At 39.7% G+C, this 16,745-nt stretch overlaps 1 protein-coding gene and 1 non-coding gene across 3 annotated transcripts in view; both read right to left on the reverse strand.

Moving 5' to 3' along the window:
* SOS1 (SOS Ras/Rac guanine nucleotide exchange factor 1) overlaps positions 1–16,745 on the reverse strand; it is a 186,846-nt gene that overhangs the window by 111,285 nt on the left and 58,816 nt on the right. The window lies entirely within an intron of this gene.
* Positions 10,226–10,355, reverse strand: LOC111761088 (small Cajal body-specific RNA 24). The gene has a single exon (XR_002794551.1). It is a non-coding gene; the product is annotated as a small Cajal body-specific RNA 24 (non-coding RNA).

Genomic DNA, 16,745 nt, shown 5'->3' on the forward strand with positions numbered 1-16,745 from the left:
TATCATGCTAGATATTAGGAATACAAGCTAAGACACAGTTCCTGCCCTAAGGGAACTTAGAAGTACAATAGGGGAGTTATACATGAAACAAATAATCACACAAATAACATAATAAGAGGCAGAGTAGTGAAGAGGTTAAGTGTGTACTAAATTGTTTAAACTCAAATCTTAATTCTTTCCAGAACATAACACTGAGCAAGTTACTTAATCTCTCTGATAATATTACGTACTGGAACATAATCAATATTCAATAAAAGTTAAGTATAGCTATTACAGTTGTTCTTTTCAATGTAAAGGATGCCCTGAGGCTATAAAAGGGGATCTAAATTAATCTATTGGTTCTGGAAAGAAAGATTAAAGCTGAAATTGATGAATAAAGCTGATGAATAGAATTTAGGTGAAAGAAGGTCTATTAGTGAGATGGAGAGTGATAACATTCAAGGAAAAGGTAAGAGGGATAATAATCCAGTGAATGGGAAAATGAAGGAAATGAAACTAAATAGGATTAGTAGGGCCCAGATCACTGGCCAGATATTTACCAAGATAAGAAATAGTGTAAGATGAGCCAACTTTTGAGTAATTGGGAAGAACAAGGATATCAAGAATTCAGTTCTGCATATGTCCAGGGTGCATGGTAATGTTTGGATATACTCATAGTGGCAACAATTAAAAACCACAGTAGGGGGGGTACTGGGTTCCCGGCCAGTGGTGCTCTGTCGTGGTCCCTAGGGGAGCAGCGACAGTCTCCCAGGTACAGTGGTGGGGACCGGGAGGGAGTGAGGGTTCAACAGTGAGCCCCTGATACTAATGACTATGCTTGTGAGCTGATAAACCCAAAATAATAACAAGGCCTAGAGCAACTTTGTGCCTGGGAATTTCCTTCTGTCAGCCTTCATGTTACTCAAATGTGGCCAGTCTCGAAGCCAAACTCAGCATGTAAATGCAATGCCTTCCCCCCAGCGTGGGACATGACACCCGGGGATGAGCCTCCCTGGCAACGAGGGACCACTATCAACTACCAACTGATGATGCAACTGGAAAATGACCTTATACGGAAGGTTCAATGCGGAGCAGCAGAATATCCATGTCTACATAAAATACCATGACTTTAAAATGCTGTTTGACCTAAAGTAAGGGGGAAATGGAAAGGAGAAATGAGTTTATATGGCTACGAGTTTCTAAAAAAGAGTCTGGAGGCTGGCAGAAGGTTTGCCCTCATGCACAACTGAGCAGAGTCAGAGAGACAGATAAAGCAGATACAACCCCCAGATATTGGTTCCTTTGAGGGCTAAAGAGACCCATGGGAGTTATGGTCATGGCCGATGGGGTTAACTACCAGGGCAGATGGCCCCTCTTTGGAAATGGTGTTTATGTGTGATGAATCTGGACTCAGATGGGATCTCCCTTCATAAGACTTTCATGCTAATGTGCTGGAGGCGCAGTTAATGTTGGGGTTTAAGATATATTTAGGGGATTTGAATCTCTGGACTGACAATGTGATAGCCAGATCCTGAGCCTCAACAGACTCCAGCACCTACAATCTGATTTATTGGACTTACCACACTCAGCTAAGATGGAGGTGAAGGACAACCACCACACCATGGAGCCTAGAGTGATTACAACTGAAAATGGGAGGATTGCATCCAGCATCCAGGTGGAATCTGAGCCTCCTCTTGACATGGAGGTGCAATGGACACAACCAATCCAGTGTCCACATAGAAGAGGTGGCATTGGATTGGGAAAAGTGGACATAATGGACAAAGGGTATGGGGAAAGGCAGGAAGAGATGAGAGGTGGGGGCGTCTTTGGGACATGGAGCTGCCCTGGATGGTGCTTCAGAGGTAATCACCGGACATTGTAAGTCCTCACAGGGCCTACATGATGGAATAGAGGAGAGTATGGGCCATGATGTGAACCAATGTATATGAGGTGCAGAGGTGCCCAAAGATGTACTTGCCAGATCCAGTGGATGTGTCATGATGATGGGAACGAGTGTTGTTGGGGGGGGGGGGAGGGGGGGGTGGGGGGGGTGGGGTTGAATGGGACCTCGCATATATTTTTTTAATGTAATATTATTACAAAGTCAATAAAAAATAAAAAAATTAAAAAAAAAAAAAAAAAAAAAAAAAAAAAAGAATTCAGTTCTGGACTCCATTAAACTTGAGATATCTTTGAGATATGGAATTAGTAAATAGGCAGTTTGATATATAGGTAAACTAGTCTGGAATTGTATTTTTAATATAAATTTATCATATAATGTCTCTCTATTTTCAAAATAGCAAAATAAGAAGTGGTTAGTTATTAAATCACTGGAAAATAAAAATATTGTAAGAAAGTAAGTAAAATCTCTGTTTTTATTTTTTTCCTACACATCTCACACATACTACCCATGGAGGCTTTTGAATGCTTTGAGTGCTGTGGTCCAATAAGGCTTGTCCTTTCCCCACCAATACCATGATGGTAGGCAGCTAAGCCTAAAGAGGGTATTAGTATAAGGCAGGAATGTTAGAAGCAGTTTTCCTCTACATCCTTCTACTTTACTAGAAAATGGCTGGATGTACCTGACAAAGAAAGAAGTCCACTGATTCCTGGGCTGAATTATGACAAATATACTCTTCAAAGGGAAGCCCTGAAAAAACAGTCACATTTATGAATAGCATACAAGGAACAAATGGTTGGGTACAGAGACCATTTCAATGCCAAGAGATTTAAAGTCTTGTCTATAAAATAAAGTGGTATTGGGGAGCGGATGTAGCTCAAGTGGTTGAACCCCTGCTTGCCATGTGTGAGGTACTGGGTTCAATCCCCAGTATCTCCTAAAAACAAACACAAAAACAGAAACAAATAAACAAGCAAACAAATGAAAAAACCAACTCAGGGGAGCCAGGGTAGTTGAGGGGTTCAGCGCTGAACATGGTCCTAGGTTCAATTCCTGGCCAAAGTACCTCAAAAAAAAAAAAAAAAAGGTGGCATTAAATCTTATAATAGCACTCCTTTTTATAGACAGCATATTCATGGAAATTAATAAATTCATATTTTTTAGTTCACAAAACAATTAAACCTATGGAATCTTTATAACAGCCTGAACAAGACTACCTGCTATTTTCTTGGTTACTTTAAAAAGGAAGTAACAGGAGCTGTCATTAGAAGATCTACCTTGGAGGTCTGACTCCATCTATATGATTTTAGACAAGGCATTATATCTCCAAATATCTCCAAAGTCTCGAGTTTCTCACTTGAAAATAGCAGTATCACCTATATCCAGAGAATATTGTAATGATCAAATGAGATCATGTATCTGAAAATGATTTAATTGGTAATATGCTAAGCAATTATTATTTACTTTTACAATTAGTTGTTATTCACGTTACATAGTGAAGTACAAATGGTAACTGAACTGAACTAAGCATGAAAAAAACCTGGATGAAAATTCTTCATCAACTCACTGATCTGATAAATTTCTCTTTAAGACATACTGACAAAATCCAGTTTGTCCCACCTTTGAACCATATAATCCCATATATTAATAGTTCTTAATCTATATTTTACCTTACAATTACCTGAAATGTTGTTTGTTTGAATGCAGTCTTCTGGGCTCCACCCCTGGAAATTCTGATTTAGTATGCCTAGAATGTGCCTTTTTTTAAGAGCAATGAGGCCAGGTGATTCTGATAAAACATATCAGAAAGCTTCACTGTTTATAAAATGCTGATCCAACAGTAGCCATCTCTCAAAACAGGGAAAAAGTAGACAGAAAGTTGCGCCAAATATAGTTTTCAACAGGTACCAGCCCAAAAGAGCTCCTAGTGACTAAAGCTGGAAGAATTTGAGGAACAAAGTATAAATAACAATAGATTATGAATTATAGCCCAAAGAATAAAATAAATATCTATAAAGCTTCTATTAGAGGACATTAATTATCTCACTTATCTTTATATCTGAGCACCTCACACAGTGCATGACACTAGCAAATATTCAATAAATTACAATCAATTGATGTAATTCTGGCTTTCTTTTTTCCTCTTTTCTCTGTTTTTATTCTTTTTCTTATTCTTTTTATTAAAACAATCTATTTATAACCATTCTGAACAGAAACACTAAATGCAGACTACTAAATGGCAAATAACACATCCCAAGATGGTAGTGCCTGGGTCTATCTAGTTCACTTCAATAAACTCTTCAAGTACCTTGAATGATCCAACTTTTTTCCCTATGACTATTTTTCTTTATGGAAGGCAACGACAGTAATAATTGAGCTCTTAGAGCATTTTGTTTATAAAAATCTGTAGTGCGTATCACATTGTATTATCTTTAGTTTGTGTACACCAGTACTTCTCAAACTTTTTTTTTTAAAGATTTATTTCTTATTTATTTCTCTCCTCTCCCCCTCCATTGTCTGCTCTCTGTGTCCATTTGCTGTGTGTTCTTCTGTGTCCGCTTTCATTCTTGTCAGTGGTATCAAGAACCCGCATCTCTTTTTGTTGGATCATCTTGCTGCATAAGCTCTCTGTGTGTATGGTGCCACTCCTAGGCAGGTTGTGGTTTTTTCACTTGGGGCGGCTCTCCATGTGGGGTGCATTCCTTGCACGTGGGGCGCATTCCTTGCACGTGGGGCTTCCCCTATGCGGTGGACACTCATGCATGGCACAGCACTCCTTGCATGCATCAGCACTGCACATGGGCCAGCTTACCACACAGGTCAGGAGGCCCTGGGTTTAAACCCTGGACCTCCCATATGGTAGGTGGATGCTCTATCAGTTGAGCCAAATCCACTTCCCATCAAACTTTAACATGCATATAAAGCACCTAGAAATCTTAATTCAGATTCTGGTTTAGTAAATCTAGGTTGCAGCATTTGGCAGTTCTATCAAGTTCTATTAAGCTCTCAGGTAAGGCCAATACTGCTGGTATGAGAACTGTATTTTGCACAGCAAGATGTACACATCTGTCAAGTTGGCTAGATTTTTAGTTCCTTGAGGATAGGGATTTTGTCTTAACTTTGTATTCTAGTTCCTGGTACTTAGTTAGAATCTCACATACTACTCTTTGAATGAGTGAATGAAATTACACATGCAATATGTTCGACTTCTTTTGATGTTTTACCAGTAATTCCAGCTGAAGGATTTCAACTTTTCCATAGGTATAAATAATTCTCTCTAAACACCTTAATTCCTTTCTTACCTCTCTTTTCTACTCTTTAGCTCAGGAAATCCTCACTTCATTCATGAATAAAAAGTAGACTCTTTAAGGAAAAACTCTCCTTAGGCACTCTCTCTATACCACTCCCTAGTCTTTTTTTCCACCTAGATCTGTCAGGTTCATCAGAGACTGCTACTGTTGGGTGGCCATGGTTAAATTCCTATCATCACCTTACCTGACCTCTTGGCAGCATGACAAGTTAACTACTACCATTTTCATGAAAACCCTTACTTCTGAGCACCACTCTCTCCTAATGCTCTACTTCAGTGCATGCTCTTAGTCCTTCTCCATCTACAGAATTCGGTATTTAGCGCTCTCCTTTATGCCTTGTTACCTTCTCCTACAGTGATCCAGTCCATGGCTTTAAATATCCACTAATAACTGTCCAAATTTTATCCCAAACCCCACTATTACCCTGAGTTCAGATATTCAGTCTCCTATACATCTCCTTTTGACTAATAACTCCCTCAAATTTAATGCAAGAAAACTGAGCTCTTGAGTCCCAGCCCACCTTCAAACTGCTCTTCTTCCAGTTTTTCCCATTTCAGTAAATGGCACCTCAGTTCAGTCAGAAAGGGCTAAAAATCTAACAGTCAACTTTGATTCCTCTCAAGTTATGCCATCATAGTAAATGGCATCTCCGCTCAGTCAGCACAGGTAAAAAATCTAGCCGTCAACCTCAAGTCCTCTTTTCAGTCACTCCTATATATTCAACCAATCAATAATCTATTTGTTTTACTCCAAAATATATCCCAATTCTGACATCTCACCACCTACATCACCAGTTCACACTACACCACCTCTTGCCTCTAAACTAGTAACCTTGCTTCATTCTTGTCCCACCCAGTCCTTCCTTCACAAAACAACCAAAATCACATTTTTTAAACCTAAATTTGATCATGTCACTCCTTTGCTAAAACTCCTCTCATGGTCTATAAGGCTCAATATAAACTGGTCCCTCTCTACCTCCCCAAACTTAGCTCTTACCACTCTTCCTCGCAACTGCTATGCTTGTCATACTGATTATCTTGATTATTTCCTGCACACACCAAACTTATCCCGCTTCAAAGTCTTTAAACTAGTAATCCCTCTAAGGGATACTCTTTCACCAGATTTTTGCATGGCTGGCTCCTCCTGGACATTCTATTCTCTTCTCAGATGACAACTCATCAGAGAGACCTTCCCTGACTGCTACATTTTAAAAAGCATCCCTTCCTGGTCATTCAGCCCTCTTTATCCCAAAAATCTTTATTTTCTTTATTCTACTTACTCTTATCTAAAACCACAGTATTTCTTTGTCTACTTATCTGTTTTCTCCTACTTGATTTAAGCTCCATGAAAAAAGACACTCTGTCTTGCCAACTGCTTTCTCTCTAGTATCTAAAATACATCCTGACATTACTGTTCGTTGGTTGACTGAATAAGAATCAAAAATGCTAAATAGATTTATAAATAAAGAAAAGTCAATTTAAAATTTGACATAAAAATTAGACTTAATATAAAACCTTTGCCATTAACTTCTAAAAAGTACCCTTCAGATTTTGAATACAAAACTTGATCTACCCCCACATCCTTCTAAAATCAAATCTATTTTTTCTCAAATGTTACCAAAGATAAATTTGAAAAACAAAAAACAAACAAACAAAAAAACTACCCTTACTTATAATTTCTAAGTACAAGTTTCATTAGCTATTTTTTTTAAAAGGAGGTCGCAGTGATCAAACCCAGGACCTCGCACATGGGAAGCAGGCACTTGACCACTTGAATTACATCTGCTTCCCCAGTTTCATTTTCAACCATTCTCCTATATTGTAAATACTGTTTTTCTGCTTTATGATGGTTAAGTCTGATACCGAGTTGTTGCCCAAAGTCTGCAAACATTCCCTCCCCACCCACCTTCAACAGACACACTTCCTACCATCCAGGCCTATACCCAGAAATCCAAGAACCTCCCCACCAAGATCCACTAACTAAAGGATTATCAACACAAAACAGAGCAGGGTGCCTATTCAGAATGGCAAGTGCCAATATCAATCACAGATACTTTGACTACGGTCCCTGAACTACTCTAGATAAAAACCGCATTTATGAGAAAACTCAGGGGGAAAAACTTGAATTCACAAAGCCAATTTAAAAAGAATGACTTGTAAAAAAAATGGAGACTATCCCTTCTCTGCCCTTTTCTAGTCTATCTAACCTATTCTTTCCCTGCCGTTTCTTAGTTTGCATTACTCCTTCATTTTGTACCAGCCATCCTGGATCTAAAGCAGGGCTTCTCAAACTCAGCACTATTAACACCATGAGCCAAATAATTCTATTTAGGGAGGAGCAAGGACTGTGCTGTGCACCATAGGATGTTTAGCAGCATCCCTACCCTCTACACACTAGGTGCCAGAACACACACTGCCCCACCCACCTCAGTTGTAACAGTGAAAAATCTCTCCAGATGTTGCCAAATGTCTGCTGGGTGGCAAAATCACCCATGGGGGAGAACCACTGATCTTATACATACCTTTTCTCTTAACTTCTCACACCACACAAGGTGCAGCTGGATTCCCTGCCTTACTATAAATTTTCTTGGATAAAAATACAACCTCCAGTATGCCCAACAGACCTCTCTGTCACTTCACATATATTAACTTCCCTGCATTTAAATTTTATTTATGGGAAACGGACTTTGGCCCAGTGGTTAGGGCGTCCGTCTACCATATGGGAGGTCCGCGGTTCAAACCCCGGGCCTCCTTGACCCGTGTGGAGCTGGCCATGTGCAGCGCTGATGCGCGCAAGGAGTGCCGTGCCACGCAGGGGTGTCCCCCGCGTAAGGGAGCCCCACGCGCAAGGAGTGCACCCGTAAGGAGAGCCGCCCAGCGTGAAAAGAAAGAGCAGCCTGCCCAGGAATGGCGCCGCCCACACTTCCCGTGCCGCTGAGCCGCTGACGACAACAGAAGCGGACAAAGAAACAAGACGCAGCAAATAGACACCAAGAACAGACAACCAGGGGAGGGGGGGAAATAAATAAATAAATAAATCTTTAAAAAAAAAAAATTTTATTTATATCCTAAGTTTTAAAAATACTTAGATAGGGAAGTGGATGTGGCTCAAGTGATATCTACCATAGGGCAGGGGCCAGATTCGATTCCTGGGGCATCCTGGTGAAAAATTAGAGTAGAAAGTGTGCCTGTGCAGTGAGCCAAGAGTCCACGCAAATGCCCACATGGCAAGCTAAGTGCCTGCGCAGCAAGCCGAATGCCCACATAAGTGAGTCATGCAGCAAGGTGATAACACAACAAAAGAGAGACAAAGGGGAGAGTCAAGGTGATGCCCAGCAGAAACCAGGAACTGAGGTGGTACATTTGACAAAAAAGAGAAACAGATACAGAAGATCACGCAGCAAATGGACACAGACAGCAAAAACAGCAAGGAGGGGGAGGGGAAGGGAAAAAATACTTAGGCCCACATATTTACATTTTAATACCTTACATATCTACTAACAAGGAAATCACACCTTTCTAAAGCAAAAAAAATAGGTGATATATATAAAACTTGAAATAAATGGAAAAAAATCAACCAAAATATGCCTCAACAGACAACACTGAAAAAATTTCAACTAAAATACTTTTAAAAGACAAATTTAAATCTACTCAGAAGCTCTTAATTGTGTAAAGTCTCTTCAAACTAAGCATTCAAGAAAAACTTCATGCCACTTAAATTCCCAAATTAAAGTTTAAAATGAAAATGACAATTTGGTAATAAATTTCCAAGTGCTACAGTATTAACTTCAGAACTTTTATGAGGCAGTACTACTTTAGTAAAATGTGACTAAAAAAGAGTGGCTCTAAACATACACAAAAATCTCAAAAAATCAATTACTACACAGAAATATTTTCATTTTTAAAATAAATATATTTTAAAAACTGGACATCATCATCCCAGGGTCCAGAGTGGAGGAATAAAATATGGATTAGAGTAGACTTAATGATATTCTACGATAAAACTATTGTGACTAGTAACGGAAGAAATTGTATCACTGACATGGAGAAAGTGGCCACAGTAGTTGCTGTGGGCAGGGAGAGGGAAGAAGAGATGTGATAAGGGAGCATTTTTGGGACTTGGAGTTGTCCTAAAATGATACTGCAGGGTCAGATGCTGGACATTATATATCCTGCCAAAACCCACTGAATATAATGGGGCAGAGTGTGAACTACAGGGTAAACTATTATCTACATGGTGCAGCAGTTCTCCAAAACGTGTTTGCCAAGTGTGATAAGTGTGCCACAATTATGGGGGAGGTTGTTGGTGTGGGAGCAGTGGGGTGGGGGGAAGGGGGAGTATACAGGAACATCTTATGTGTTTTATAATGTAACCTTTTTTGTGATGTATCTTAAAAAAAATACAAGTTACAAAAATAATGGGGGTGGGGAGTGGGTTACATGGGAACCTCATGTTTTGTTTTGTTTTGTTTTTTCTCTTTTTATTTTTATTTTTTCTGAAATAAAAAAGCCACATGTCATAAAAAGTCTAAAGAAAAGCAGACTTGTGAAAACATCACATTAGAAATAATATACTATGAAGTATACTAGAAACTATACACTATCCAGAGTTATGAGATAGACAAAAGGAAAAAAAGAATTTACTACCACTCTATAAAATGACTTAAGAGTGAAAATCCAGGTCACAATAGAAGAGAGAAGAAACTTGTGACAGGCGAGGTCATGGTTTGCCTTGGAACCAGCTACAACTTTCCCAAACAGTCCCCAAAGTACACCATTATTATGGGCCAACATCTCCCCGTATCAATTACTTTCAATAGAAGTCATAACTATTTCAAAAAAAAAAAAGTTAAATTTTCCTTTAAGCAAGCATTCTCTCCTATTTTCTCTCTTATCCCCTACCCCCAAAATGTTTCAATATCTACACCAGTGGGTGATTAAATTTTTTTCCACAACCATACCTTCAAAGAATACAACTAGAAGCCCATTTATTTGTACAAAAACTATGCTAAAAGCCAGACAAGTGACATGTACATAAATGTCAGTAGTGGAACGATCCACCCTTTTTCCTTGCAAAGGGTGAACAGAAAGCTACTATATTTCTCTAGGACATTTACAAAGAGTTATCTTCATCTTGAGAAGAAACCAAATAAAAATAAATGTCCGCTTCATGTTTTTTTAATGTAATGTTCTATGTGATCTATTAACTTTAATCAAAAAATGTGTTAATAAAAAAATAAAGGAAATTAGACACACACAAAATAGTGCAACAAAAGCCAAAAAAAAAAAAAAAACTAACAAAAAACCCAAAATATATGAAAAAAAAATACTGACATGATTTGAACTAAAGTGTTTCTAACTCATAATAAGAGTAAACATTTTTTACATTATTTCTAATCTTCTACCCATCTTGAAAGATGGGTATAAATAGCTACATTTTACAGACAATAAAGAGATATCCAGGCCATTCTTACACATGGAAATAAGTAAGGCCTGGATTAAAAACTTGACTCTTTAGTAGCTACATGATTCCGGACAAGAAATTTAACTCCTTGGTTTCCCTACTCTATAAACTGGAGCTAATACATACAACAAACTGCTGTAAGAAAGATAAAATACTGACTGCAAATATGCTATCTATAATAACTTTTTAAAAAATGTATTTACTTTATTTTTCTTTTATTTATCCTCCCTCCCCCAGATGGTTCTCTCATTTGTCTGCTCACTGTTTCTTTGCCTTCTCAGGTGGCAGGGGGAACCAAACCCAGGACCTCCCACACGAGAGATGAATGGCCTGAGACACATCCATTCCCCACAGGCTGTGGTAGTGCTGGCTTGCGGCATCTGCTGAGTGCATCAGGGGAAGCATCTGCTCATCGTCTTTTAGGAGGCACTGGGACCTCCCACGTGGTAGGCAGGCACCCAATTGGTTGAGCCACATCCGCTTCTCTGCTATGTAACTTTAAGGGGTCAATTACTAGAGTATGTGACTCTTCCGTAAAGTTTCTGGTAATATCCATATCAATGAAGTAAAAATTGAAGTCTCTTCACTGTAAACTGTCTCCCTGCTCGCCATCTCCCTCTCCATCTTCCTCTCTCTCTCTCTCACACACACACACACACACACATACACATACACACACACACAGAGTAAGGCTTTCAGGACTATCACATCAGCCAAGTATATTCATTTAAGAAATTATTAATGAGAAAATCAAGGTTCTTTTGCACTGCTGTACAAAAACCACCAGTTTTAAATGGCCTTTTGTGTATGTTTTTTTTTCTTCTTTTTTTAAATATTGAGACAGGCAATCCAGTTTTAACTAAATCTTGTTCTATGGGTTTACAAAGATAGCTCTTCTCCCTTTTCCTAATTCTGGTAAATATATGCTCCTTCCAAGCTTTTTTTTTTTTTAAGTTTTTATTTATTTATTTATTTTTTAGGGATTGAACCCAGGACCTCATCCATGGGAGGCCACACTCGACCACTTGATCTACATATGCTCCTTCCTATTAAGATTCTACTTCCTTTTTTTTTTTTTTTTTTTTAAGATTTATTTTTATTTATTTAATTCCCCTCCCCTCCCCCGGTTGTCTGTTTTCTGTGTCTTTTTGCTGCGTCTTGTTTCTTTGTCCGCTTCTGTTGTAGTCAGCGGCACGGGAAGTGTGGGCGGCGCCATTCCTCGGCAGGCTGCTCCCTCCTTCGCGCTGGGCGGCTCTCCTTATGGGTGCACTCCTTGCGCGTGGGGCTCCCCTACACGGGGACACCCCTGTGTGGCACTGCACTCCTTGCGCGCATCAGCACTGCGCATGGGCCAGCTCCACACGGGTCAAGGAGGCCCGGGGCTTGAACCGCGGACCTCCCATGTGGTAGACGGACGCCCTAACCACTGGGCCAAAGTCCGTTTCCCCTCTACTTCCTTTTGAGGAATTATCTCTCCGCTCTGTGCAATCTTGGTAGAAGAGGGCTTTCTGGTGACCACCTCCTACTGAAGAAGCCAAAAGAAAGTGCCTGCTCTCTTCCAGTTTCAGCATAGCCTGTGGGTGGGCACAGATACTTGCCTACAAAACATGAGCAGGTAACCAAAGGAAGGAAGGAAGGACACATTGGAGGTTGCCAGAGCAGAACCAGGGAGCTGGCAGGCCTTCCCCACAAAGAAGTATGCTGCCATGAACCCTGAGGCCCTGAACCAAGATCCCTTGAAGCCTGCCAGACCTCCAGGACCCTCTGAGGAATGACTTCAAACAAGTCCATTTTATTAGCAACCAAGAGCTCTAACTGACATGCTAACTCAATGGAGAAAGAAAAAGATTGGTCTTTTTTAAAATCAGGAATAGCTCTTTTCCTCAGCTGCTGCTAAGGTGCTCAGTTCTTCCAAGGAAGCTAAGGCTGCATAGGGGTGAGGCCCTCACTTCATCTGGCAACTAGCACTGTGCCCCTGCACAATGGCCTCAGTCTCCAAGCTTGCCTGCAGCTACTCAGCCCTCATACTCCTCCATGATGAAGTCACCTGAAGTCTCCGTCACAGAGGATAAGATCAACGCCCTCATTAAAGCAGGTGATGCAAATGTTAAACCTTTCTGGCCTGGCTTGTTTGCAAAGGTCCTGACCAACGTCAGCACTGGGAGCCTCATCTGCAATGTAGGGGCTGGTGGACCTGCCCCAGCAGCAGATGCTGCACCAGTGGGAGATCCTGCCCCCACCACCACTGCTGCCCCAACTGAGGAGAAGAAAGTGGAAGCAAAGAAAGAAGAATCTGAGGAATCAGATGATGATGACATGGGCTTTGGCCTTTTTTACTAGACACCTCTTTTGTAAAATGTTCAATAAAGAGCTGAACTCTTAAGAAAATAATAATAAAATAAAATCAGAGATAAAACTGGATAAGGAAGGCTGATGAAATTAATTCCTCATGCTGACATTATCTGACTTTTATGATAAAGTCAGATATAGAAGCCATTCTTACATATGGAAATAATTAAGACCTGGATTTTAAGTGTAAGATTACACTGTGTTGTTTTTTTATTTTTAACTTTTTTTAAAAAGTACTTAGATTACATAAACGTTACATGAAAATTAAAGGGGATTCCCTTGTGCCCCATTCCCCATACCTCCCACATTTTCTCATATTAACATCAGCCTTCCTTAGTGTGGTACATTCATTACAACTGATGAGCACATTCTGGAGCATTGCCACTTAGCATGGATTATAGTTTACATTGTAGTTTATACTCTCTTCTGCCCAATCTTGCAGGATATGGCAGGATATACAATGGCCTATATTTGTCATTGCAACGTCATTCAGGATGATTCCCAAGTCCCCAAAATGCCCCCATATTCCCTCTCCCTGCCCTCAGAACCTCCAGTGGCCACTGCCTTCACATCAATGATGTAAGTTGTGAGAGTCACAATAAAAAGTCTATAATAGAATACCAGTAAGTCTACTTTGGTCCATAGTTCATTCCTCAATCATGAGGATTCTGGGATGGTGACACCCATTCTACCTCTAACTGAGAGGGGGCTTCAATCCCATAGAGCAGATGGATGGGACTCTCTTGCTTGCAGATGTACACTCTCTTGGTTCATTGGAATGGTTGTTGTCCATCATCATCTCCTTGTTAGTTTTCCTGGATGAGTCCAATGAACTGGAGTAGGTACTGCAACTCTGTTGAGATTCAGGGCCCAGCTGACACATGGACAAGCCAAAGATAAGTCTTCTGGGCGTAAACCTATCAACTCTAGTACTAATTATAGGTTCAAATAAAAGGGTCAGAAGAGCCATGTGTACAGAAACCACAACTGAGTCCAACTTTGTCATACCAGGGAGCATAAATTCCAAAGTAGGGCCGACTGGCAAGGCACCAAACTCCTGCGCTATCTGCTCTGACTGTAGCATCTGGATGCCTCCAGAGACCTCAGCAGCCCTGCTATTTGAGGTAGTATTTACTTTGGCAGTCAACGATATCCTGCTGAGATATGCATAAGCGTAACCTCTGAAATGACCTCCCAACTCACTCTGAAGTCTCTTAGTCATATAAACTCACTTGTCTTTACCTTTTCCCCCTTTTGGTCAAGGCCTTTCTCCAGTTGCATTGCTATACACAGGGTTTTAAGTATAAGATTAGCTAAAATTTCTAATCATTAAAATGTACCAATCGGGGGGACTTCTGAGAAGATGGTTTATGGAATGGCCATTACTTAAAAAAGCCAAAAAATAAAATTACAAGTGCTGAAAATGATGTAGAGAAATAGGAACACTCTTCACTGTTGGTGGGAGTGTAAAATGGTGCAGCCCTTGTGGAAGACAGTTTGGCAGCTCCTCAGGAAGCTAAATATAGAACTGCCATATGATCCAGGAATCCCCTACTAGGAATATATTCAGAAGTACAGAAAGAAAGGATGCAAGCAGACATTTTTACTCCAATGTTCACAGCAGCATTATTCACAATTACTGAAGAATGGAAATAACCCAGGTGTCCATCAACCAATGGATGGATATATAAAGTATGGTATATGCATATGATGTAATACTATTTAGCTGTAAGAAGAAATTAATTTAGGATGAATATGACAACATGGATGAACCTGGAGGATAATATGTTGAGTGAAATAATCCAGATACAAAAGGACAAATATGTAATGGTCTCACTATTATGAACTAAACAGGATGAGTAAACTCATGGAGTTAAAACTATTATTAGGAGAAAGAATGTAGTTGAGAAGGGGGAGCTGACACTGGATGCAAGTAGAATGTTTAAAAAGGTAGACTGTAAATGTGGGGAAATGGTTAAGACTTGAAACAGTGACTATAATCAACACTGCTGATTTATTATTTTGGTTGTGGCTAAAAGGGCTAGTCTAGGGAGGTTAATGTCAATTGAAAGAAAGCTAGAGGATAATCTAGGGACTTATAATGATCTCAGTGGTGGGGTGATGAGTGTGCTTAACAGTACAAACACAATACTCTTCTCTTACAAGGTTTTAAAAAAATGGAGATACATGGGAAAATACAAATGATGCAATAGATCATAGTTAATAGTAATATTGTAAAATTTTCACAGCAATGGAAAAGAAAGTACTATATATCATTGCTTAGGATCAATAATAGGAGATACAAGGGGAAATGGGATTTTTTCTTCTGGATTAATGAAAATGATCTGAAATGAACTGAGCTGATGACAGGACACCTCTGTGATGAAACTAAGAGCCACTGATTGTACACTGGATTAACTGAAGAAGGCAGAGACCATACAATATAGTGAACTCTAAATTAAGTGATGGACTATAGTTAACAGTGCAAATATGAGAACATTTTCTCATGAACTCTAATAAATATACAATCTAATACATGGTGTTAAAAGGATGGTTTGTGGGAAAAGCACACCAAATACAAATTACAGACTATAGAAAGTAGTAATATGAAGATGTTCTTTCATCATGTATATATGTCACAACAATGGAAGATATTGGAGGTGGGGTGATGTATAGGAATTCTGCATAGTATGCAAAATTGTTTTGATAACGCACAACTTCTCAAATAAAAAAAAATGTTTTTAATGTAACAATAATTTCCTTAAAATGGAATTTTTAGGACTGATGTCATCAACATGGCAACATAAGACTTCTCCTGGAAAGGACTACCCTCAGAATCAACTAATCAAAGAGCAAATCCCACTTGTTTATAACTCTGATAGACAGACGAAAGAGACTGAAGGAAGATTCCAGAAATGCTGAATCAAAGAAAAAGAAAAATAATTTCCAAGTTCAGGGATATTTCTGTCCCCGATCCACCAGTCCAGACCCTCCCACTAACTCAGTCCCATGCAGCTTGGGAGTTGCACAGAGGCAGCATAATCGAGGTCCTCCTGCCACAGGTGCAGACTATAGAGCCAAGCACAGCAGACACCCACAAATATCCAAGCACAGAGACCCAAGTCCACAGAGACCAAGGTGGAATACAAATGGCTGAGGAGTACCTCATACAAAAGGGCCCTGGGATGGGGGGACAGAGAAAGACCTTGTCAGAAGTGTTAACAAAAAGTGTGCACACTCAATCTTGTCTCTATTCGCTGGACTGCCTAAACACAAAAGGAACCTTACTGGATTGACACTGTCTGGGTTCCCAGAGTGGGATACCTTAACGAGGAAGAAACCAAATGCAGAAAAGCCTCACAGAAAAAAAAATGGGGTTGGGTACTGAACTGCTATAAGACAGAGTGGGTCCCAGAACTGAACAGCATAAGAAAAGGTGGTACTGAGTAAGGGAGAGAATTTAAACAAATCATAGGTAGTGGGGAGAAAATTCTGCACAAAAACAAACAGAATATATCAAGATTCCCAGAGACGGAAGAGAGGAAAGGAATTTTTCTCCTGGAGGTGAAACAACTGCACAAAAAGTAAAATCTCAAAAAGTGTTCCACATGTTCAAGGCAAGAATCAGATAAAGAAGAGCTGAGAAAATCTGATCAGTTAAACACAAGCTACTCTAACGGTCTAGATTAAGTTGGACCAAGTTCAAAGAAGAGAATTAACACAAAGCCAATAAACAATAAACC

This window comes from Dasypus novemcinctus, chromosome 17 (genome assembly GCF_030445035.2).
Source record: "Dasypus novemcinctus isolate mDasNov1 chromosome 17, mDasNov1.1.hap2, whole genome shotgun sequence".
In the NCBI taxonomy this organism is placed as follows: Eukaryota; Metazoa; Chordata; class Mammalia; order Cingulata; family Dasypodidae; genus Dasypus; species Dasypus novemcinctus.